The 19121-nt window shown below is 41.1% G+C and overlaps 1 protein-coding gene across 3 annotated transcripts in view; it reads right to left on the bottom strand.

The window, feature by feature from the left end:
- LOC126175598 (C-terminal-binding protein) overlaps positions 1 to 19121 on the bottom strand; it is a 209071-nt gene that overhangs the window by 177868 nt on the left and 12082 nt on the right. The gene's annotated exons all lie outside the window — the stretch shown is intronic.

Here is a 19121-nt window from a genome sequence, read left to right as displayed (position 1 = left end):
ATCAATGACTGGAAGACGTAAGTCGCAATGGAGTATTTTATGAACTATGTCAACATATCAGAAAAAAGATTGAAGAAAACAGTGATCGTGTACCGGTGGATCTAACTCCTGCGGTAACCGCCCGACGCCATTAAAGCTAATCCTATGAACAATTGTTGCAAACCTTTACCAATAAATTCAAGGTACAATTCCGCAGCTGTTCACGAGAAATCTGCGCATCGTAGAGCGAACCAATGCTGCATTATATCACATATTTTAAGTAAACAGCAAACTATCTTTTCAGCTTTTCATTAAGAAATTACTATCGTAAAAACGCATTAGTTCGTTATGCGTTGTCTTTTACACATTCTGTTTAGTGTTCGTTTGTCGACGTTTACGGATCCAAACCAGCAAATTGTGCGCAAAACGACTAGAAGGCACGTTGTAGATGTCAACAGCACAGTCCCGCCAGATAAATTTTCCACTACACAAAGTAGGGAGCGTATGCTATGAATCACCAACCAGATATGGCGCTTTCGCGCCAGATTCCAAAACGTTCATTTCTGGAAGTGTTCTAGATAAGGCGACCCCATCCGCGCAGTGTCTCCGTAAGCCATCATTTACGGAATTTAAAGTTACAACAGGCAACTGCCAGTTAATTACATATAGTCTGCTTAAATGGACTCGTATGTCGACAAAACATGCAGAATAAAATGACTACTGGACAACGTTTAAGGAGAGGGAGGGAGAGAGAGAGAGAGAGAGAGAGAGAGAGAGAGAGAGAGAGAGAGAGAGAGAGAGAGATGATATCTTAAAGAATCATATCAGATCAGTCGGGTTTCACTAGTGGATACCTTAAATTTCCATGGGGATCATTTTTACAACGAGAATGGTTACATAGAGCGAAAGCAGACAATTAACTGAAAGCGATTTGTCATTCCTCATGAAAAAGGAAAAACCTTCATCGTCCGAAAGGTTTGTTTCACCATCACAGTGCTGAGTCCATATGGCCCTCTGAGGTGGGCTGTCGTTGAGTTTCTCCAACATTGAACTGACTAACCCAGATAGTTATGGGGGGGGGGGGGGGTAAATAAAGAAATATGATCCCAATGGAGCTGATCTGTAACTTACCGCCAGATTAAAACTGTGTGCTAGACCGAGACTCGACTCTTTGCCTTTCTGTAGGGCACTTGGCCGCGAAGGGCAACAGTCCCACATTTTAGTGTAAGTACCGCACGCTATTTTTATTTACCAGTAGGTTTCAAATAAAAATATTACCGTCTATAGTTTTCTGTAACTTCGGTCCAATCTCGCATTTCGCATTCAGATTTATGGAACTCACTTCTCATACAGGAGACTAAACTTTGAAGCGCGATGCAGTTTCAGTTACACTGGCTTGCACTGTGCATCCAAATACACTCTACAAAAAAATGGCTCTGAGCACTATGGGACTTAACATCTTAGGTCATCAGTCCCCTAGAACTTAGAACTACTTAAACCTAACTAACCTAAGGACATCACACATATCCACGCCCGAGGCAGGATTCGAACCTGCGACCGTAGCAGTCCCGCGGTTCCGGACTGAAGCGCCTAGAACCGCACGGCCACCACGGCCGGCGACACTATAGGTCCGCATTATCCGCTGACGTTCACGTAAACATCTCTACGAGCTCCAAAGTTACGCCAATTGACGTAACTATGTCCCGAATCATATTTTGCAATGAATACAGACCTTGTATAAAACCCCATTCGTAAAATCAAAACAGAAAATAGGCATCACAACGCGTCGTAACGGCTTGTCAATATAAGTATTACAAATCGTTGTGATCAACATTTGCTGTTTTTGTTTCCCGGTTCTGGTGAAGGCTAATGTAGGCCTATCCCTGTATTGTTCCTTAATTGTGTCAAATGGAAATGAAATGATAATTAACTTTCTGAAAGCGTCACCGAGGTCAAACAATACATCAGTGTTGAGGCATTTCATAGGTCAGTCGAAGAAGGAATATTAGTTTCCTAACGGCCAATCGACGAAAATGCCATAACTGAGCAAAAGCTCTGATTAATCAAGTATGGTGGACATCCACCATGCCCTTTTCGAAGTAACCTCTTTCACCTCAAGCCACTTACGTAGGCCATGGAAAACTTAACATGTAATTACTGGGCTTCTTACTAGTTTCGAAACTACTTTTGCATTCAGCCCATTACTTGACGTACATGTGATTATAAACTCATCAAAAGCATTTTCTAGTTACTGCCAAATAATATCCGAGTAAATAAATGTAGCACAGTACGATAACACGAATTTTGTCTACTTACCGAAGTGACATACAATAGGAAAGAAAAACTGGAAAGTACTAGATTACTTGTCCGAGATGTAAATGTCGCGAAGAGATTTTAAACATTAATAACTGAAAGAAACGTTAAGCAAGTACGGTAACCCTTCTGGCGTCTGTGAAACTAAAAAAAACTCCAAAAAGTAAATTGAAAGTTGTTGGGAAAAAACGGATATTTAGAATGAATTCGTTGTTCCCAAAGGTTGAAAACGTTACGTATTAAACCACCTCCGCTGTTTTATGTCCAAGAAGCGGATAAGGAAACTAAGGAAAATTACAGCACTACTGATTTGAAGAAAGTTGCCAATCTTTGCACCATTCAAATATTATCTAGAGCCAATTGAAAATTCATGCAATCTTTCTCAGATAGTACTTCATTAAACATATCATCTGCAAAAAAGTGTTAATATTGTTTTCAATGCGATTAACACACAATAAGAACGGCAACGGTCCGAACTCACTTTAATACTGCCCACCTGAAGATATCTCTATGTATGTCGACTCTACACCCAAGATAGCATGACGCATCCTTCCTACCGAAAAACCCTATTTTCATAAATTTTATTTGATACCCCAAATGATCGTACTTCTAGTGAAACTTTCAACGAGATCCTTCCTCTGACTTGCTTCTCTAATTCCGGCAATATTTACAAGTCACATGGGAGACCTTTCATTATACTGTCATTTGCAATTTAATACAAATTTTCACATATATTCCAGCGAATATTTTAATTGTCTCACTTTGGATCCTCATAGCGCTTCGTATATTTTTCACAATGACAGCCGAATCCATCTCCTAGCTAAATACGTTACCATGCTACACCAATTTATAATTTTATACATAGCTAATTCGTAAAAATTACGCGGGCGCACTTACACTGCTACGACCACGTCGTAGACAAAAATAACGGGCAACAAACAAAGTACAGACACAGTGATCAGTTGTTGAGTCCACCACTAATTACGTGTAATTCGTCTTAGTTATTAGCGAACCAAATCTGCAGTATTTTGTCACACGAGAAAGTTCGACCGACTGCGACTAACGAATCTTGACGTTGTTCCGAGTAAAGTAAGTTGATACCGTATCTGCACAATTGCCTTTCTCCATGAGTTTCACTATGTGTGAGAAGACGGAATACATACCAGTTGCCACACAGATGGTCATTCTATTCGATGTATGTCATCGATTAAGAGGGAGAAGTTTTTTCGTAACAGCCACACTAATGGTCTGTTTTTTGTTTTAATTCTGAACATCAAGCACACTCATGCTAAATACTTATATTTTAAAATATTTTCATGTAAAACAAAAATTGAATTTCATTTGCGTACAATTCAGTTTGAATACACAAATTCTCAATAACTGCTCACATTATGACTACGAAATCTTATTATGGTAGAAACACAGACAAGTCAAGTTTACAGTGCAAAATCATTGTTTTCTGCAAGTAACGAAGAACGCAATGTACAATCATTTTATTACCATGCATTAATAATGTAGGTTCAACTCTGAAATATCATCGAAAGGTAAACACGAATGTGTGTGAGTAAATACATTCGTTCTTATGTACCTACAGATAATCGTTATCTTTAGACAGTTTTGCACTCTGTACGGACATAGGTAAGTCTAGCAACACAGTTCCTGCAAGCAGGTTCGTCACACGATGCGCATTTTTATGAACTTCTCCCTTATTTGTAAAAGTTTTACACCTGGCAGTAGCTATAGCATCAACCTACCTCTGATGATTTTAATAGCTAGAGCTCTGGCTTTGGTTTCTGCATCACCTTTGGTAAGTTTCTCCGCGATCTTGGGAAGGAAATCTTACATTTTTATTTTAATATTTATTGTCTCTCTGTAGATTACCTAAGCACTGACTGGCAGCATTTATTTTTATTTCAAAAACTATGTTGAGAAATACCACAAGTCAAGAACTCTCCTCCCTCTCCTAAAATAATTACAAGAGGGAGAGGTGCTTCTGATGTGAATGGTTTGAAGTGTTAGAGAAAGGTAAGAAAGTAGTTAGAGAATATGTGAAAATGAGTGAAAAGAAGAAATCTGGCAATAGATGGAGCAACTAAGCAAAAACGTGGTTCTCGACACCGGTGATGGGTACGTGGCAATCAATTATCGCGGGCATTGACACCAAACAAAAGATAGAAATACACAGACAACGAAATGGAGGACACCATACGTATTTTAAGACTAGTAACCATAATAAAAGCTGGCCGCGTGACACTTTCTCACGAGTAATTCAGAAAGTTTGCAGTATCCCACTTTACATCTTTCATATGCCAACGGCTCTCTCTTTCTACTTTAAACCAGTACAGGCGCCAGCTAATAGGACCCTGCCAGACTAGCTTCTCCGCATGAATGAATATACTGAACGGTTTACGCAGAGATCGATACGCGGCCAAATAAAAAATCTGTAGCAAACAATTCACACGGAATGCAATTCTGAACCGTTATTGCTTTTGCTACCATAGTTTCAATGAAACTTACTACTGTTTTGCAGCAGTTTTTCTCTCTGAAGATCCCTTAACTTCGAACTACCGGCGGCATGGAGGGCAGTGTCACCATTCACAAGGAGAAAAATTACGATGTTCTTAAACAGCGCACGCATTAAAACTTGCTACACAGTGTCACCCCGTGTCACATTCGTCTGGAGATAGCAATAAAGTGTAACTGATACTGACTCGTAGCAATACCTGTCATTTTTTCGCGATATGTCTCAAATACTTCGGCGTTCGCCGCCATTCCGCTTGAACTGAAAGACTCCAACTCCGCTGGATCTAAAATTGTAGATGTTTCTTCGCGTGCTACCCGTCAATGCGATGGAGAAATATATTCTCATTTATCTAAACGTTACCTTCATGTGGGATATGTATATGAGCGAAAGTCTTACAAAATACACTCTCAGTGAGGTAATGTAGCGTTAGTTTACTTGCTGTCTAATAATTTCACAATATTTTTTTTAAGAAAACTCGTTCAATTTTCTCAAATTTTCCCTGCCACGTGAAACTAATACAAGTTGTCCTCCCTCTCTGCCCCCTTCCTTACTCGTCTCTTGGATATGTTCCTGCCTTTAACTCTCATCTTACTGACTGCAAAATGATTTCATACTTTTAGATACTCGTTTTTATTTAATTTCAGGGTGATATGTTGTGGAAATAATCTGCAAACATGCCGTTCCATGTTTTAACTGTGTCAATATAAGTACAGCAGATTTTATGGCTAGATTAATGTGAACTGAAGAATGTGAAACATTTTAAAAAGTGGCACATTATTTCGTCGTCTTTCATACTACTTTTAATGTATTACCCATTGCTCCACACAGCTCTATCTTCCATCAGTACAGATATATCCTTCACAGAAAAGTATATATGAGCAGTGTTTTGTAATTGGTTTGTGGAAGACAGGATACCTTTTAAACACTTTAACGTTACTGCCGTACATCTTTCTTCAATCTAACATAAAAATTACATTATTTCCCCTACGATTTCCGAAAAATTTATTTCGTCAGGATTTTACTAAGATAATGGCGTGTGAACCAGGTGAACATGCACGATGACCATATGTTAAACTGACTAAGGGTTCTTTGAGGGGAAGGCGAAGTTTGCCCTCTCTTTCGTACAATACACACAGAATGAAACTGCAAGAAAGAGGCTAGGTTTTTGGGGCGGGGGGTGGGGGGGGGGGGGGGAGAGGAGGAGACTAAACAGCGATGTCATCGGCCTCATCGGATTAGTGAAGGATGTTGGCCGTGCCCTTTCAAAGGAACCACCCGGGCATATGACGAGTGATTTAGGGAAATCGAGGAAAACCTAAATCAGGACGGCCGGACGCGGGATAGAACCGTCGTCCCTCCCAATGCGAGTCCAGTGCGCTAACCACTGTGCCAACTCGCTTGGTGCAGGAAAAAACTGTGACAAGGATTGTACAATATAAACAGTACACTGCGGCGAGAAACAGCAACTACCATCAAACACACAAACCTATTGAGACAAGAAAGGTTTGGAACAGATCTTTGTGTGGATGTGCAACACGGAAGATGGAAATTAAACGAGCAGAAGACTTCGAAAGGCGGTGTTACAGAAGACTGCTAAAAAAATAGACAGATTGACCCAGTGCCGCGTAGGAATGGAAAACTGCATTAAGTCAACTTTTGGGTTGGAAAAAATGCGGCAAATGAGCTGACAGAAGACATCTAGCGCCGGCCTATGTGGCCGTGCGGTTAAAGGCGCTTAAGTCTGGAACCGCGTGACCGCTACGGTCGCAGGTTCGAATCCTGCCTCGGGCATGGATGTGTGTGATGTCCTTAGGTTAGTTAGGTTTAATTAATTCTAAGTTCTAGGCGACTGATGACCTCAGAAGTCAAGTCGCATAGTGCTCAGAGCCATTTGAACCATTTGAAGACATCGAGCGTATACGACGGCGCGTTCAAATGGCTTAATATCTTCTTTGACCAACTGGAATAATAAAGAAATACTGAATACCACCACCTCAGAAAAGATACCTTGTTCAAAAATCCAAAGAATTCATTTCCTGCATGGAATATAACATTCATCACCATGCGACATACTTCCGTAGATAAAGACTGAAGCGTAATTTGCAGAAGCGTACTAGCCGTCATAATCGGAACGACAAGCATCAGTGTGTTTGCATGAAACTGGCATTTCCTCAGATTTTTGCGAAACAGACGAACTCCGTAAGAGTGTCCACCCCATTGCAGACAGCAAACCACACCTGCTGCAGCACCTAACTGCAATTCGATAGCCGTGTGTGTTCAGACCCTTGTAACAATATAGAAGTTTGTAAAACCGGTCTGCACACTCTAAAGTCCAAGATGTTTCGTATGGTTATTGTGTAGGATTTCCAAAGCTCCTGTTGTAGTTAAAAAGCAATATACAGTCTGATTCGAAAGATCAGTATATTATTTTTGCACATATTGTGATGTACAAATAACTGTAACTTTTAGTTCCTAGACGGTACCCCACAAAAGGCTGTACCAGCACATAAGCCACTACATGTTCTTCCCAGTTCTCACACGCGATGTTTCACGATTCACGGTATACTCGTCTCAGTGAATTTGGTTGGTTGGTTGGTCTCAGATTTTTGGAGTTTGTCTATGTGAAAATTACAAATTTTCTACTTTTGTGAAGAAATGTAGAAATCAAAGTCGTACTTCAGACAGTGATCAAGATATTACGATGAAGCATTGTACCCCAGTGGATAAACGTTACATTTAAGGAAGCATCAATTTCTCGTGCCCTTGCATTTAAGGCTTGTTACACGAACTTTTAAGAGTTTCTTTTACTTCTTTACCGAATATGACCGTTTTATAACTTAAAACTCCATTATCAGTGTAGGTGGTAAGGTATTCACCGAGTTGCCGTATGTCCAAAAAGCAGAATGCTTGAATGGTAATTTATCAATTGCCACAGAATGCGATAGACCTTTTGTCTATAAGTAACAATTATTTGCAGATATACCAGTTATACATCTCATAATTAAATTTTATAGGAAGGCAGGAAAGTGGGTGAATGTCAGATTGATGCGATAACTGAAATCTTTCATATGAACGCTGCTATTTGTGGCACTATGGTACCAGATTTACTACTTCAAAAAACAGTCGGAGGTTTACTATAATCTATTACGACCGCAAGAAAATATAATACATGAAATATATTACCAATTGCGAACTACTAAACTGCTGTTCCGAACTCTGATGGCGTTACAGGTTCTTTCTTCCTCTTTCCTGATATCTTTGAAGACGATTTATTACCAAGGTCGTTAATATAAAGGTAGAGAAACTTACAGCACGAACGGTGAGGCAAAATCTGTCCACACAGTAATCGTAATGGAAAACTGTCTCGCTATTGGGGAGACATTAAAAAAGTATTACATGACGGTCATTACCGTGCATTAATATTTTGCTTCTTAAAACCAATACAGACATGTGAACTACAATGTTTTCAAATTAAGCTTGCCTACCACAAGCTAACAATTCTCGGTTTCGTTTCGTGGTGGGTACAAATTTCCACGGCGTAATCACGCAGGGAATAATGATATCCATTACTGTTTACACCAATATTTTCTCGTCACTTAGTAAATAAGACTAGTATGCCTTCCGTGATGAAACTGCACAAAGGAGCACAGGTAGTGGGTGTGAAGAGTGTTCTATTTCTGATTCCAGATACAGTTACAACGACGCTACTCGCGTTACCTGCATGACACAGGTGGGAATGCCAGATGCCCCAAAATTCTGAACTCGTTGGTCGTTAATACACAACGAATGCGACAATCCCAATGGAACGGAGTGCTTGATTAATTACTTTTAGCGTTCTAACAAGGCGGGGAGATTAAAGGAATAGTATTGATAGGAGATACTATAATCTAAACGAAATACGAGTTACGGGAATATACTTAAGCAAAGATCTGCCAACGATACCACTGTTCATGTTCGAAGTACGGAACGACTGGAAATTTTTTTTATGACTGAACAACCTTTTTTGCGTTGAATATTGGTAAGGTCAAATACAGCTAAGACGAAAATTACGCAGGGTTGTTGAAGATTAATTTTAACATGAATACGAAGAACAGGAGGTATCCTACGGAACGCCACTGCACAATGTGACTGAAGGGAATCGGATTTGTATGGATGTGTTATTCTAACACGAACTATGGTTTCGGGTAACTGATGAAAATTTCTTTGTAGTATACGACCTGAGAACAGTACTGATTTCCAACAGAAACAGTGGAATACATTTAAAAAATTAGGAGCATTAGATAGCTGGGGGCGTACGGAAGTGTTAAAACGCAACTGGCTGGGAAAATGTGATTTATGAGGTACTAGAAAGAACTGTAGTAGGTACTTACAAGCTAAGAACTAGCTCGGATTTTTGAGGAAAGATATCGTCTGTTTCCTTTCGACAGCAGCCAACCTGTCATTCGCTTTAATACACTTGGGAAATCCACGGAAAACCTAAATTCCGATGGTTTTACTAGGATTTGGACGGTCGTCCTCACGAACTCGAGTCCACTACTCTAACTACTGCGCCACCTCAATAGGTGAAACAATCGGCTTACAACTCTTAACCAAAGCAAGAGACTAATTGATGTAATGAACTTTCGGCAGTGGAAGGAACAGCACAGGGCGTAAATTGAAAGAAAGATATTTGAATCTGTAAAACAGGTTATCCTTAGGTGTGGTAGGTAATGGGAGATTATTAGCAGAAGACAGGCACAGACGGTGTGAAAACACAACCGAGAGAAGGTGTAATAAGACAGGGCACGAGTGATACTACGAACCTGATTGCGTTATAACTTTGGACAAAAAGGTCTCTAAGGAGATCAGAGACTGTACTGGGACTAAATGGTAATACACTTATCTTGATCCCAAAAATTATTTTATGTATCATTTCCTGATGCGTCATGAGATGAAAAAATTGTTCTGGTGATCATTTATCATTGGAGTACGCAGAAAAAAATGATCGTCTAAAAATTCTTACAGAGAGCTGGCGATAATAAAAACGTTGTCCCGAAATCAGCAATGATAGTTCACCCAGTGCCACTATACAATGGTGTAATGATTTGCACTTTTGAGTGCGGACAAAGTTACAGTTCGAAGAACTTTTCTTCTGGAGGTACTACTGTCAGTAGCGTCTTCAAACAAGCCTAACTATGGAAAACGTGACGTTGTCGGCGCTAACAGGGGCACTTCGTCTGCTACTTGTTTAATTATCCTTCTACGGAATGTAGGTTTACCTTTCTTCCTTGTGGAAATAGCTCCTTAACGGGCTTCAGCATTTGATAATGAAAAAACAGGAAGTAGAGAACATTTCCATAGGTCAGTGGAAATTTTGGCTGACGTTTCAAATATCAAACGAGACTTGTAGCACCAATCTCGTGTCAGGTGGTAAGACGTTTTGCGAAAGAACAATATGGACGCGCCGAGCGGCGCGGCGACGAGCGATAGGTTGGCAGAGCAGCATGGCGTGGCAACGCCGCGCCGTGCGCTGGCCACAGCCGCTTGCGGATGGCGTCCCGTCCCGTCCCTTCGCTTCGCTTCCCACTGCTCCTGCAGAGCAGGCCGGCCAGCCGGACACGGCGTGCCCTGCCGCTGGGAGGGAAGGAAGGTTGGTGTGGGGAAGAGGTGGGTGGAGAGCGGAGCGCTAGCGGGGCGCAGGGAGGGGAGGGAGGGAACCGGGCGCCAGTGCGGCCGCGCCGACCTCTGCGCCCAACGGCTACCAGCCACCCACCCACTAGCTAGCTGCAGCAGCACTTCCCTCCATCTTGTCCTACAGGGATGAGGGTGCACAGCTCTTCGCTATCTCCGCCGGCTACTTTCGACAGCTGGGATTCTGTACACACGTTTCTTTCGGTACCCCGGCGATCACCGTCTACGAGTCAAAACCATGAGCTGTTACACGAACAGATAGTAGCACGTCTTCGTTGCCGTCAGAAATACGACACCTGTTTCTCTGTGCCATCATGACAATCAACTGCCTAATATCTATACTTAACCTATGTAGGTAATTTTTGTTTCCATTTCACACAGTATGCCTATCATACGCCAGAATGATGGTGACAATTCTTCGAAACCCCGGTTTCCTGCCAATGTAAACAGACACCTTCAAAAACCAAATTTATACGATATAGCGAGGCAATGGTGAACACTGGGCAGACCACATGACGTATAAAAGAAGGAAGTAAATAAAACCAATTTTAATCCAGGCTCTAGGTCTACTCATTACCTGACGCCAAGCACTGACTCAGCTGCGAGTATCAAATGAAATGCCAAGGAACGAAACATGATGCAGTGTAATTAAGGGAGGCGATTAAGTTTACTTCCAGTATCGGGCGGGTAATTAACCATCGGAGATCGAAGCCCAAGTTCACTATGTGTGTGTGTGTGTGTGTGTGTGTGTGTGTGTGTGTGAGAGAGAGAGAGAGAGAGAGAGAGAGAAAAAAAAAACCGGTCCCCCATTTGGTTACATATCGCCGGATATCTCACAACCCGAATATGGGACGTCACGGAGGTACTTTCAACGGAGCACCATCAGCGCCCGGACACAACCGTTGTTCGCAGATTATGCGGCGTCCACAAAGCGAACGAAATGTGACATCGACATACATGACGGTTATGGAAGTCATAGAATTATCGCGTGAAGTGAGAACATTAACTGCACTGAAAATTCGAAAATCTGGAGACAATCCACTTGCATCAATCACCTGAAATGTCATTCGCTGCCTTGTTCAGGAAACTCATTTGATACTGTGAGCATACTGTAACTTCCAATTATTAACGCATAATTTAGTAGTGTCAGGCAGTTGACACTGATTTCATTTCCTGAGTGGAGGTTGCGGTCTCTATTTAGCCACATATATGTAATAACTTCGCTTCCCTCTTCGTTTTTTTTTTTTTGCTCTGTAATCTGTTGCCTTCTTCCTGCTCACCGCGCGAAGCAATGAGGTGGATTTTTTTATCTGTCTCTGCATCACTTTTAATGCATTACCAACGTCTTTTTCACAGCTTCGACATGAACAGCGGATAAAAGTTTTCGTAGTTAAGTCTTCAAAATTTGGGCCAAGGTATCTCGACTGCAGGTTTCTCGTTCCATCGACGGCTGCGAGCTAATGGCAGGCGGACGGGTATGCGCCAAGTACAAAGTCCGCGGAAGGGTAAACTAACTTCGGTGCGCCTAGTTTCGCCTCAAGTCGGCTCACACGAAGTTCAAACTTCCGAACATCCGCCGGGAGAAATTCCAGGTCTCGGCGTCATATGCCTAGAAGTTGGGTGCTCCGGAAGGTATTTAACGAAGTCTTCCAGGCAGGATGCAACTACCGTGAATTAACTTCCCTTAACAAAAGTAACAATCATTCTATATGAAGTTAGTCTCCTAAAGCTATGCGAGTTGGTGCGAAATAATGCGCCGAAAAATTACTTTATTAGGTTTGCGAAATAAATCCAACCGAGATTGCACTTCTTGCGGACGCCCCGACCGAAAACTGCCTAGAGGTATTGCGGTTGGCTGAACTTTTTTCCTCTCTCTCTCTCTCTCTCTCTCTCTCTCTCTCAAGTTGAACGGGCTCCGTTTTAATTGGACTGCAACAGTAGGAATAATGAAATTTTGCGAAGTTACAAATTCAGGCGCTCCTTTCCACTTCAGATGGGGAGAAACTTCGTGTTGTTGCGGCAGATTTATCGCTCGGTCTCTCCCTCGCCTCGCTTTACTTTGCTTCAGCCAAACTCCCGGGAGCAACTTCGGATAGCGCAGTTACGAATGAAACACGACAAAATGTTCCGTTCGCCAGCAGGGGCGTATGCCCTCGTCCATCGTCAATGAAACTGTAGAAACCGCAATCACGGACGTGGTAGGAGCGAAAAGCGATGCACCTAATCTCACCTATAGGTGATAATGACGCGAACACCTGAGGCCAGAGAATAAAGACAGGTCCACTTACCCCAACTAACAGTAGTAATGAACTGAAATCTGAATGGTTATCGATAGCAATTTCTGACTGATCAAGCATTCAGTCTTATCGTTAACTTTGTGCCATGGTTGTGCCACACAATAAGTTTCACTTACACGGTAAATTGGCACTGAATAAAGAAAATACACCCCACATGCTCAAAATACACCGTATTGGTCGTACTAGCTTTCATTTCTAGTGTAGTTACAATTTGCATTAATTAATCACAGTCGGAATCTGCTAACTCATAACATTACCTTGATGTAATTTGTACAGACACGAAATTGAGTGATAGCACAGGCTTAGTCGTAGGTGAAGCATGAGGCAAACCGTTTTCTTTGCTATACTACGACATTGCATTCAGTCTATAAGGATTGTTCAAGGAACACTTTTGAATTGCTGAAGTATATGGGACTCGTACCAAATATGACTAATAGGGAAAGTTAATGTAAACAAAAAGGGGCAGCTTATAAATCGTCACGGGCTTGACTCAGGGTGCCAAATAAACGCTGAAAAACCTGAATCCACACATACTAGAAGATATGTTAGCAATTATCCCACGAAAGCTTGCTTACAAGATTTCTGGAACCAGTACCAACTGAAGATGCTAGAGAGAGTCTTCAAGTCTTTTAACGTATCACCCGCTAGCGATCGCCAAGATTAGACAAATTATAGCATGCACTGCGTCATTTAATCAGTCGTTCTTCGCGCGCTACATACGCGACTGGTACGAGAGGAGCCCAAATATAGAACACTTAACCTCTACTATACACTTCACAGTAGTTTTCAGAGTACACAGAAATTTATCTAAAACGGCGAAGTGTTCACCCACAATCGACGGATGCTACAAGAAACATTCGATGTATATTCGTGTTGCTCACTGACAGATCTGTGTTCCACACGCAACTTTCCGTGAACATTTTTTGGTCCCACACTTTGTATTCTTCGCTATGTCTTCCATTCTATTGTAGTTCTGAATAACAAAATTATCCAGTCTTCAACCGTCTATCGTCTGAGTTCGACATTTAACCATTCAGAATATCCACCTGGTGCACATGCATTCTGACTCAACTTCACATCCAGCTTATAGCATACGCCTATATGAAATATGAATGCCGAAAAGTTCATCGCTTATTTTTCTACATCTATTCTGTGTCGTGTTACAGCCGTCCATTACATTTTTTATGCTCTTTATGTGCTTTTTTTATATGAATGTAATATGGTTTCGTTTTGTCATCTAGCTGTGGGTAAGTGTAGTTTACTTAATTAGTATTCGGAAATTTGTTTGCACTCTTTCCATAAAGGATATTTCATTTCACAACCTGCTAACTACAAGTAACCCCACTTCTTGCCTCTTCAGTATAGTAATGACTCGATTCGTTAATTAATCGAACTCACATGTAACAGCTTGAAACTTCAGATTACTTTACAAATGAGATAAAGTGTGAAATATTTGACGTTAAGCACGTAGGCAAGCAACAGTATAAATTATGTTTGAGGTCTGTTGTCGATAAATATTATTAAACAGTGCATAACAACCGTGCGGATAATTTGCGCTCCATTTTACGCAAGGGCTAGTTTACCATGCCTTTCAATGTTTACGGCGACGTGTTTCATGGCTGGTGCCTGCAAGAAAAAGTTTTGTAAACGTTTGAAATTCTGTGTGATCTTTGCTGAAGTCTCTAAGTGCTCTCATTCTCAAATACTGGATGAATGATGTTCCCGTATTTGCGCGCCCTCAGTTATGCTGCCGGAAGACAAACACAGTTTCTTACTCTACTATTTGTCTTACTGAGTTAAAACTAATAAAATACACCTCCTACCGCGTATTAGGACAGCATTTTTAAATATGTAAATTAGATCAATAATTACATGAAATATTGAAAATCAAAGTTTTGTTGCCGCTAAAACTTTTAGATATGCAACCTGAAACTGAGGCCAAGTTATTGTGCCCCAGGGTAGTCGTTTAGTACCACAGATGCACGGATCGATGCGGTCTCTACAAATCATATGCGTTTCCATTTATACCAGCAGCACTTTGTTGCTCATTTCCGTTTAACTGTAAAGGAAGTTTTCGGCATGAAATAGTGAATGTAGAAAAACATGTAATACGTTTAGTGTACTCAGTACTGACTTACTGCTCATCATTTACACATCTACAATTTCGCCTATATCAATGACAGTTCATACCTATTTAACTGCTGTAAGAAGGTGGCGGGAAGTTATTGCGATGGTGGCGTTCTCGACGTATCGCCGAAGTTCTGCAGAAAACAGAATGCACTCGCCAAATCGATTCGGCACATGTCCATGCATACGCAAATCAAACACACTGCAAAATTTGACTTCTAAAATTAGGAAAATTTTATGTTTTCTGTGTTAGCGTGTGTGAAAAATGTATTTTCACCAAATCATTTAGGAACAAAATTTATCCCACTCACACTCCACCGCTCAAGCCATCATCAAAACTTCCTCCACTGAACCACCTATAGATTTCCTTCAAGAATCTACGCTTCACGCAATTTAAGATCTATACATTCTAAAGCATAATATCCTAACTTGCATTATCAAATGGCGTTGGTAATCATCAACCTGCTGGATAAATGCTTTGTCTTTAACCAAACCGTACAAAAATAGTTTCATTCAATTTCGGTATTGTTTTCGGGGAAATTCGTTGTAACTCAGCTGTCCTAAATATGTATCAAACTCTTGTAACAAACCAGAAAAACACAGTACATTACAATTAATACTTAAGCATGCCATGACCAACTGCGAAATTTTTCTTTAGCTCGAAACAGGAATTTCAATTATTCTTACAAGTACTTCATAAGGGATATCTGCACCTGTCATTTCACTCGACAATTTTCTATTAAATGTGTCCAGTCAGTTGACAAAATCTAGAAAGGATTGTTCCAGGGTTTACAATCCCTTAAGTAGGTGTGACGACAGACTCAAGGCTACTACGATCGCATCAAGTTGGTATAGCATGTACGAAAGTTGAGAGAACCTCTACTCTAAGAAGACTGCTACCATTTTGCTGTCCCCATCGTGTACGTGACGTAAAGATCATGAAAAAAAAAGTCCAGAGATTGGGGCAGATATACAGGCATATAGTCACTTTCCCATCGATCAACATGCGAATGAAATGGGTAAAAGTGTATTGTGTGATGTACATGCACTATACAGAGGCTTGTAGAGAAGATAAAGATGCAGATGATCGCGCCTCCTCACACACTTCTGGAGCCTAAGAGAATTTGGACTGATGGTGAACATTTGGTAGAAGATGCTCGTATATATCCACAAAAGTTCGCAAATCAGTGAAGAGCTCTTGGATACAAGGTCTAGTATAGTTCTGTGGACACACGCTCAGTATTACCGCCAGAACAGGACGTTCTGCTCACGCCCATCAAATTAGATATAAATGGGATCAAAGCTCGAGCACTTCAGTACCGTAAGTCGATGGTGTTTACGCTATGGCTCACTTCGCTACCAATGAAAATGATTCGATGTGTTTACTAGTACTTCTCTGATAGCTATATACTGATGGGTCATCGGTATGCCGCTGGGGCAACTCAGTGACATTTTCTATCGTCTACTCATTCTCAAATGACTGGAGATATTCGGGGACGGTAAGGATAAAGTTGTTAACAGGGTGCAGGAACATCTAAGCCGATAACGGCTTGGTGTCCAACTGAAATCTTACTTTTGCAATACGTGTAACGCGAAAACCATCGCTGATCTCAATACGGGGACTGACGGTATGAACATTAATCAGCACTTGATATGTACGTGCATTCGTCTCCGACTTGCTAAAGCAATTGTTGCACCGAGACGTGGTTATCACGAATTCCACCATTAGCGTGCACTGTTGACTTCAATCCCGTTGAACGTTTTGTGTAGCAGATACGCCAGCGCTTCCTGAAGATGGCTATTACTCTTCTATGTGAGCACAAAACGTCTGTAGTTCATTCAACAACATTGCAAACATGCCTGAACAACTGTGGAATGCACGTAATGATCTAATTGTTCATGTTCTGGCTGCTTTTGCATTATGACACTGAAAGACGTAATGTCCTCTGGCAGTGACGTATCTGGATGCTAATGCTACGTGGACGGCAAGTGGACACTACACACCGCTCTCCTAGCCATTGTCATCTTTACGAACGGTGAAGCCACGACTTCCATTCAAGTAGCTCCTCGACTGGCCTCACAAGACTGACTGGACCAAGTTACAATCCTGCCAACAAAGAATGGTAGCCCGCAGTGGCAGAAATCTCAACGCACACCTTCGAGGCTGTCAGACACGATGATCGCCCGTGTGTGTGTGTATATATATATATATATATATATATACTGTTACACAATACATTGTAACCGTTCCTGAACCGTAACTGTTTCTGTTTCTGAGCTCATGCGTTGAGTATTTACTGTGTGTAAATTTCGCGGGTAGCCTGTTTTACCTGTTATTTTAAGAAGTGGACATGAAAAAAGCAGCGTTCTGCTTGGCTTAAGATACAGGTGATACTGTTAGGGAGACATTTTGTCTCGTCATGCAATAATAGTAAGTGTGTAACTGCGAAATTTAGTACCACAGCGCATAACTACAAATTCTGTGGCAACTTAAGGATCTAATAACTACAGGTCACTAGCTCACAGTGAAGCGTTTCTTCGAGATTGCGACATCTTAATCAAAAAAGCTCGAAGACGCTCATTAGCTGTTAACTATCAGGCGCTGGCAATGTCACTGTCATACAGTATTTTATTCCTCGATTTACATATAGATGAAGCTTTGTCAAAGTGATAAAGGCTAGTATGGCCTCCACAACACGATTATGAAGCTGAAGATCTGTACAAGACAAATGCTATATCTGGTCTTAGGGAATTCACTTCCAGGTCCAGCAAATTAACGCATTAGTATAGTCCGACACAGTGTCTACTATACTTTCGTACAGTAAATGAGTTACGAACATGCTTAATGCAAAATTATCAAACGAAGCGAATACTTTCTGGTAGTATTTCATATTGGTTTCAATAAACAGTTTCCTCTACGAAAGTAATGTATCGTCTTGACAATTAACGCATCATTTAACCGTATGTAACGCCGGAATATATTTCCAGTTTTCATTTCTAAGTCACAGTTTTATCCAGCATAGTTTAGTAAAGGTATCATACCGCTGTTCTTTCACAGAAATAGTTTATAAATCTTTAGTGCTTTCTTTAAATTAAGCAGCTAGTACCTGGCCCTTTGAAACGGTCTCCAGTCAATTTAGCAGCAGAAAAAGTAATATTGCGACTGGAATTTCGAAATACGATGTGGGGCCTCGTAACATTAGGTGTGACTTCTTTTTCAGCCAACCGTTATCCGTCTAATAAAGTTGATTAAGCAGTGGCACTTAAGCCATTCAAGAGTTCTTGTTTCCTTTTACTTTGGTGTAAAAAATACAAGGCACTATGTTGCCACTGTCTTGCTGAAGGCTTTCCTAGCTCGCACACTGGTGTACGTTACGCTCAACTATGAAGACGCTTCCTAACGAGGACAACGTTCGGTAAAATGAGGCGGCGAAAGCAAATGCTGAAGGCATGTCAAGGTCGCAGTTGGTACAGGCCACAGCCGCCAGGATCGCTTCTACCCAAGAATTACATTGCACTTTCTGATAAAATTAGTTTTGCGAACAGTCCAGCGCAACACTCTGCTTAGGTAGATGTTAACCCTTCCAATACCAACGGAAAGGCTTTGGGGGGTGGGTGGGGTGGGGGTGGGGAGAAACGCTCATGCCCATCTTTTGCGAATACTGTAATGTAGCAATGCACTTAAAAATTTTGAACAAAATGTTTTGTTTCCAATGGAACATACCAGATTCTTTGTTTCTATTTTTTCAGTTAATCCAAAAACTTTGTAATTATGTGTGGTAGCAGATGAGACTTGTCACCACGAATGTCATACTCAATATTTTCTGGTTCTCGGCGCTACTTAAGACATCAGTCTTTAAGAAGTATTTTATTAATGAAAGTCAACAAAAATTAACGAAATTAGCATTTTTTTATTTTTATCGTGATCATAAAGGATTGCTTCCCCCCCCCCCCCCCCCCACATCTCCCCTGTTTGTAGTATATATTGCTGAAAACTTAGTTCTTTACATTTTTGTGGGCGTGTAATACCCGCTGTCCCCTGTAGGTGCTTCAAGTCATGGAAACGGCGTTGGTATTCATACGTTTAATTAGTATTTAACGGCGGGATATGTTTTGCGCTGGACTGTCACTACGAAAGTTTGTAAAATGCTGCTTAGGGTGGTGAGGTTAGTTCAGACTAATTATTTTAAGATTTAGACAAATATTTTATA

This window comes from Schistocerca cancellata, chromosome 3 (assembly GCF_023864275.1).
Source record: "Schistocerca cancellata isolate TAMUIC-IGC-003103 chromosome 3, iqSchCanc2.1, whole genome shotgun sequence".
In the NCBI taxonomy this organism is placed as follows: Eukaryota; Metazoa; Arthropoda; class Insecta; order Orthoptera; family Acrididae; genus Schistocerca; species Schistocerca cancellata.
The sequence above is the reverse complement of the archived record's forward strand: the minus strand, read 5'-3'. Positions and strand labels throughout refer to the sequence as shown.